Here is a 6,589-nt window from a genome sequence, read left to right as displayed (position 1 = left end):
CAAAGAAGGATAATACACTTAGTTATACACTAAGTTATGAGATGCTAGATAGTCAGTAATTATATTCCAGGAGATGCTTAGCCCATGAGAGCATATAGATAATAGTGAAATCACAGACGTCTGCATAGGAAGGTTTTTCGTTTTTTGTTTGTTTGTTTCTTCTTTTGTTTTTGTTTTATTGCCAAGGAAGAGTTTGCTTTAAGATCTCTTTAAATAATATCCTCAAGGTAAAAATCTACCATACACCCAGCTGGCATCTATAAGTTCATAAAAACCTGTTTTTATGGTTTTTATGGTTTTATGGTCCTCCACTAATGGAGGAAAAGTTGGGAATGCAAAATTACAGATAACCCCAAATCATTAATATCTGGGTTTTTCTGGACACAGTTAAGAACAAGCATTTTTATACATGCCTACATCTTGCACATGTACATACATATTCTATACTCACCTGCCCATAAATCTCTTCTCAGTTTACTTTTATCACAGAGACACTGATATATGGAAGGTGGCACCAGAGAGGCACGTATAACTACTACTTCACTACAATCAAAATCTGGTAGTAAATAGTCCATGTCAATGAAGTAAGTATACAAGACTTCATCCACATAGGAGGCTATGGTTCTTTGCCTTATGTTTCATCATAGTCCCCACTAGGTTGACAGAAAGCCACACTCTGGGTCTATGTTAGTGCAGCGTGAGAAAAGCACTGTGGTCCCACTCAGAAGCGTGCCACGTCTTAAATGTGCATCCCATCTCTCCCAAGCACACAGCCGCTCATATGGAAACCCTTGATGTATGGGCCATCAATACTCAATGTGTTTACAGAGAGATCCCCAACTGGGATCTCCTGCTGCAGGAAATACGAGATATGATACAGAAGACAATACATTTCAATTAAGGCAAAAAGAAGTTGCTACTTTGTAGACGGCAATAAGAAGCTAGAAGATGTGTCTCGAATATAAAATCTGAAGATAAAAGTCTTGGTAATGTTAGATAGCAGCTTTCTAACTTAAACAATAACTGGGGACAGATCACACTGCCTTCCCCTGTTCACTCTCAACAATGTTATTCCAAATCTACGTAAAATCAGGTTTAAGTAATTGGCTGCTTTGTCAGGACAAAAGAAAGAAGGACCCAGCTTAAGGAGGCAGTGAGTACAGATTGGGCAAGCTGAAGACAGAATAGCTCCACCATTTTGCTTTAGTGATATCCCAAGTAAAGTGGTGGTTGTTATGAATGAATGTTGAGAGCATCTTTAGTGCATAGCTTCTCTCGATAAACATAGTTTGTTGTTTTTTTTTTTTTTTTCCCCAACGTTTTTTATTTATTTTTGGGACAGAGAGAGACAGAGCATGAACGGGGGAGGGGCAGAGAGAGAGGGAGACACAGAATCGGAAACAGGCTCCAGGCTCCGAGCCATCAGCCCAGAGCCTGACGCGGGGCTCGAACTCACGGACCACGAGATCGTGACCTGGCTGAAGTCGGACGCTTAACCGACTGCGCCACCCAGGCGCCCCTCGATAAACATAGTTTAAAATCACCTCTAGATATGAAATCAAGAAGGAGACTCTCCAAGTAGGGAACGGGGATGTGAATAGACCCTGGTCCTTCACTCCTGCCCCTAAGTTGCAATTGTCCTTTGGGAATTTTAAAACAGTCAGCATGGTCAACTGCCAGGGGTCTCAGGGTCCCCTTTAACATTCTCCTTTAATACAAACCCCAACTCTTCTTTGTTTTTCCCTCAATGTGGTTGGCATTTCAAAGGAAACTTCACTAAAGGAAACAAAAGTAATGATATAATCAAAGACAATATCAAAAGAAAAAACTATCAAAATAACAAAAAAAAACAACTTATGAAGTACAATATTTATTTTGTCTTATAATTATTATATCATGACCTCTGAAGAGCTAGAACTACTATATTGGCTTTGATTTCTTATCTCCTGATTCCTGTTCTTCATTGGGTGTGTAAATCTTTACTTTTCATTATTGGAACTATTTTCTAAAATTTTTCTTGAAGTTTATTTATTTGAGAGAGAGAGCGAGCAGGGAGGGGCAGAGAGAGAGAGAGAGAGAGAGAATCCCAAGTAGGCTCTGCACTGTCAGTGCAGAGCCCGATGTGGGGCTCAGACCCACAAACCAGGAGATCATAACCTGAGCCAAAACCAAGAGCCAGAGACTCAACTGACTGAGTCACCCAGATGCCCCTGCATTATTGGAACTATTTTCTAGACTTTCTCCATCACGAAGAATTATTAAAGTCTTCATCTTCCTGGCAAGGGAGAGGAAGACATCTTTACACATGGAAATTTCCTTTATAAGTGTAAATTTCTTTTACAAAAGTAAAACTGTGTTCTGTTTTTACAGCTTTTCCTGTACTCGCCATTTAGCTTAAAATATTCCATATGCCAAAGAGGTATATTCTAGTCCCCTTTATAGTGAAAACCAAAAAAGACCTTGTCTCATTGTTTCAGCCCTCTCGGGGCATCTTCATTAAACTCCTTGTCATGGCTCTTTCACTGGTAATGGCTGCATTATCTACTTGGTTACCCTATGCTGTGATGTCCACTTCATGGAAGATAAATGACAATATTTTGACTGTATCATACACATGTGATCTTATTAGATTCGGGGCCACAGTCTTGAAACACATTTCATTCAAGAAACTCAGACCATCAAAGAAAAGTAACTGAAAATTAATTTAGGTCCTTCCCTTGTATTTCTTGAAAACAGTGAAGGACATTCATAGTTCATAGCATAACATTTCTACCTTTATTTTCTCTCCTAACAACTTAGTTTACACCACTGAGGTGCACTTTTTTTTTTTTTTTGATGTTTTAATTTGTTTTTGAGACACAGCGCAAGTACAAGCAGGGGAGGGGCCGGTGGGGGGGATCTGAGCAGGCTCTGTGCTGACAGCAGAGAACTCCATGTGGGGCTTGAACTCATGACTGGAGCCGAGGTCGGATGTTCAGCTGACTGAACGACCCAGGTGCCCCTCAGGTGCTCTTGACTGATTTACTTGCAAACTCCTTAAAAAGGTCCTGTCCTCCTCCCCACCCTCCACCCCCAGAAAAGCTTTTCCCTAACTCAAGTCAATGCATTCCTTCTTTTTCTACCTCACTCTTCCCTTTTATTCTACCCTTCTCTCTCTTCTTTTACTCTGGATTACAAAAGCCTGAATGACTACCCTGGTGATGCTGGCAATGAAGTAGCAGAAACTTTCTCAACAAGTTAGGGAAGACAAAGAAAGTAAGGCCAGGGTCTTTTTTTAGTGGGCAGAGGAAGGGGCAAATTTGCAAACTCTCAAGTCAATAATTTTTATTCTTCTACACTTTGAATAAGATTGTATATAATTGTCCTGGGAAGGTCCTTGTATCTAGTCTTCATTTAAGGGTGAGTTGGACAGGTCTCCTACTTTATTCAGTCCTTTCCTACTTACTATCCCTGTTTCTACTTATGTCCTTCACCTAGAGCATTGGGCCCAGGTTCATCTCTGATTCTGGGATGACTTCCGTTTAATTCTTTGAGCTGTTGCTACAGCAAAGCAGTGGCCCTGATATTTGGAGTCCTATCAATGAACAGCTTTGAAAGTATCAATGGTAATACAAATTCTTTCAAATTCATTAGGTCTCTTTGTCTCCATAACAAAAGAGAAAAATTCTTAGTGCCAAAATTTGTTGAGATGGTATGTCTATTCCCCTAGGTATATTTACTCTTGACCTCAGATAGGTGTGTTTTACTTTAATTCGGCTTTTAAGAAAGAAATATAAAGTTCAGAATAGCAAGACCACATTTGAAATAGTTGCAGGGATTGAGAACATAGGATATCGGGAATGCTGGAAGTAAATTCTTCTTTTTGAAATTTTCAATACGCTTTCTGGATCAGCAGTCCTCCTTCCCCCCTTGACAAGAAATTCTATGGTTCATAGGAACACACACTGGTTTAATAAAATTGGCCTTCTTCCTTCTACTAAAAGTTTACCTGCGAGAGCCCCGAACATAATAAAATCAGATTATGAAGGCAATCATATTTACTTGTAATAAATCAAATCTTGCAGACATCAGTTAAGTCTCCCTACTGCACTGGGACAATATCATGCGTGCATACATCAATACCTGAGGTGTCAGAAATATATTTCATAAGTTCAGAAAAATTGCACATACACTTGCAGCACCATTATGAGCAGCGAATTTGTAATGTGAACATTATGATGTATAAAGTGGCTTTGTTCCTACACTTAATAAGCACCACATGTCAAGCCCACAAACATAATGGAATTTGCTGGTGATTTCTTACCATTAAATGTAGGTTATTGTTTTCAGGGAAAAAAAAAAAAAAGAGAGAGAGAGAACTTTTCCATGCTTTGCCAACATTATCCATTTCTAAGCATACAACCTCCTTCAGTGGAGTAGCAGCCTCTTTAAATTAGTAAATAAATAAATAAAACCAGACCTACCACTGTGACATTAAATTAGGTTGAACTAAAATAACTGTTGGCCTCAGTCTTTGTCTAGAATTAGCTGCTATGAAAATCTATGCCTTTCCTTTTCAAAGACATCTTTTAAAATTGTAGCAGTCCAAACAACGCACTGTCTCCTGTAGAAAGGTCCCAGCACAATACAACATTTTTGGGATGAATTCATTGAAATTTTATGGTTCTTTCCTCCAACCCACTACTTCAAATTGCTGGCTTCTTTATAAAGGGTTATAAAATTGAGTTTGAGTTTCAAGAGTTAGTAAATTTCACAGAGGTGATTTGGGAGAGTTGGCATTTGTGTATATTTGTTTTAAGTATCTTTTAATAATTTGGTAAGTTTATTGTAAGAATGAGTCTATGCCCCTCTTTTGAGAATCGCTGAGAAAGAGGTGATAAAAATAAATGTAGAATATCCTTTTCGTCTGTCTGTTTTCTAAAAAATATTTTCTCGGCAATCTGTGTCTGTGAGGTCTTACTGCATGAGTATATTAGCATGTGTTTTCTTAGTGGAGAGGGTAATGGTTAGAGAAGTTTAAAAGGCTAGAAGGAGCCGCAGTAAAATTGATAAACATGTGTGGAACCCATGCTCAATGCAGGAGACAAGAGCATTTCAGATGCACCTGATGACTCTGGAAATGCGGGTTCTACTGGGCCACAGTAACATCAGCCAGCCAAGGTCATTGCTTTATACTGTCTCAAGCAGTGGCATCTGGAAAGATTTCAGAGACTCCCCCATGAGCTTCTTTTTCATCGTTTTCCACTCTGTTCCACATCTTCTGATCTGTTCTTTTTCCAATCCTTTCTTTTCCATTCCACATCATTTTTATTAGAGTCCATCCATCCTAAGCACCTTGACTACTTTATGAGTTCAGTAAATGAAATGTTTGATGAAGCCTCTACTGTCATGGGGCTTACAGGATAAGGAGAGAAGACATGGACAGCACACCCAGGGGTCAGTGATAACAGAAGATTCTAGTACATGCTCACGTGAGTGGTTACTGACAACAGATGTGATTTATGAGAGGAGAGAGAGCGCTGGACTGAGTGGTGGGCTTGAGTGGGGCCTGTGAAGAGGGGCGGCTTTGTACTTGTGGAGAATACAAACAGAGAGAAGAAAGGCCTGAGAACATACTTTCCATTTTCTGGGAGGAAGGAAATTCATTACCATTTAATTTTGTTCTTTAAATTCTGCCCAAAGAAATTTCAAGGACCTCTCTAGAAAAAGTTCACCATGTTTACTCATCATGCAGTATTTTCAAATGGAACATTTTCTCCCTTTTGTTGTCTTAGAAATAAGCATTTCCATTCCCAACTGCTCTCAGAGATGCTACTTCAAAAACCACCCACTCCTGGTCTCCGAAATAGGTTGGTATTTAAAGACTCCCTTGTCTTATTGTCCATAAGACTTAGGTTGCACGCATGTTGTAGAAAAGCAAAGTTTGTGCTATGAGGAACTCAAGACACCCATTTTGTTGTTCTCAAAGTTAAGGGAAAAGAAAAGAAGAAAGAGGAGAGGCAGGCAGAAGAAAAGAAGGAAGAGATCAGCCAACATTGCATTTACACTTACTACATGTCCAGTTTGTGCCAAGTTCCTCATATCTATTTCCTCATTTCAATCACACAGTGACCCTCTGAGGAAACTATTAAGGTTATCCCTATACTTATGGACTGGGAATACAATAGAGAGAGGGAGAGATGAAAAGAATTTTCCTGAAGTGTCACACTGCTAAGGGGCAGGACTGTGTTTGAAACTTGAGTCCATCTGTTCCAAAGCCTGTGTGATTATCCATTGTATGTACCCCTCTGCTAATAAGACTACCAAGAGAGAAAACTCTCTGATTTTTTTTTTGTTTCCAAATTTACCTAATTCAACTGAATGCAACCTTAAGATCTTTTGGTTTGATGGGTTTCAAGTCCTTTCCTAATAGTTGATGGCATAAAGGCAAATTAAACTGGTGGATTTAGTGTTCAGTAATCCAGTTAAAACTTTTTGGGTGACTGATGAATTGTTTTTGATTAGTGCTAAAGATCTAAACATCATTAGCAGGTGAATGTCTTCTCCATGTCTGAGTTGGGAGGGTTTGGTATATATGCTTGGGAACAAC

Source organism: Panthera uncia, chromosome D4 (genome assembly GCF_023721935.1).
Source record: "Panthera uncia isolate 11264 chromosome D4, Puncia_PCG_1.0, whole genome shotgun sequence".
Taxonomy (NCBI): domain Eukaryota; kingdom Metazoa; phylum Chordata; class Mammalia; order Carnivora; family Felidae; genus Panthera; species Panthera uncia.
Note: the sequence above shows the minus strand (reverse complement) of the source record.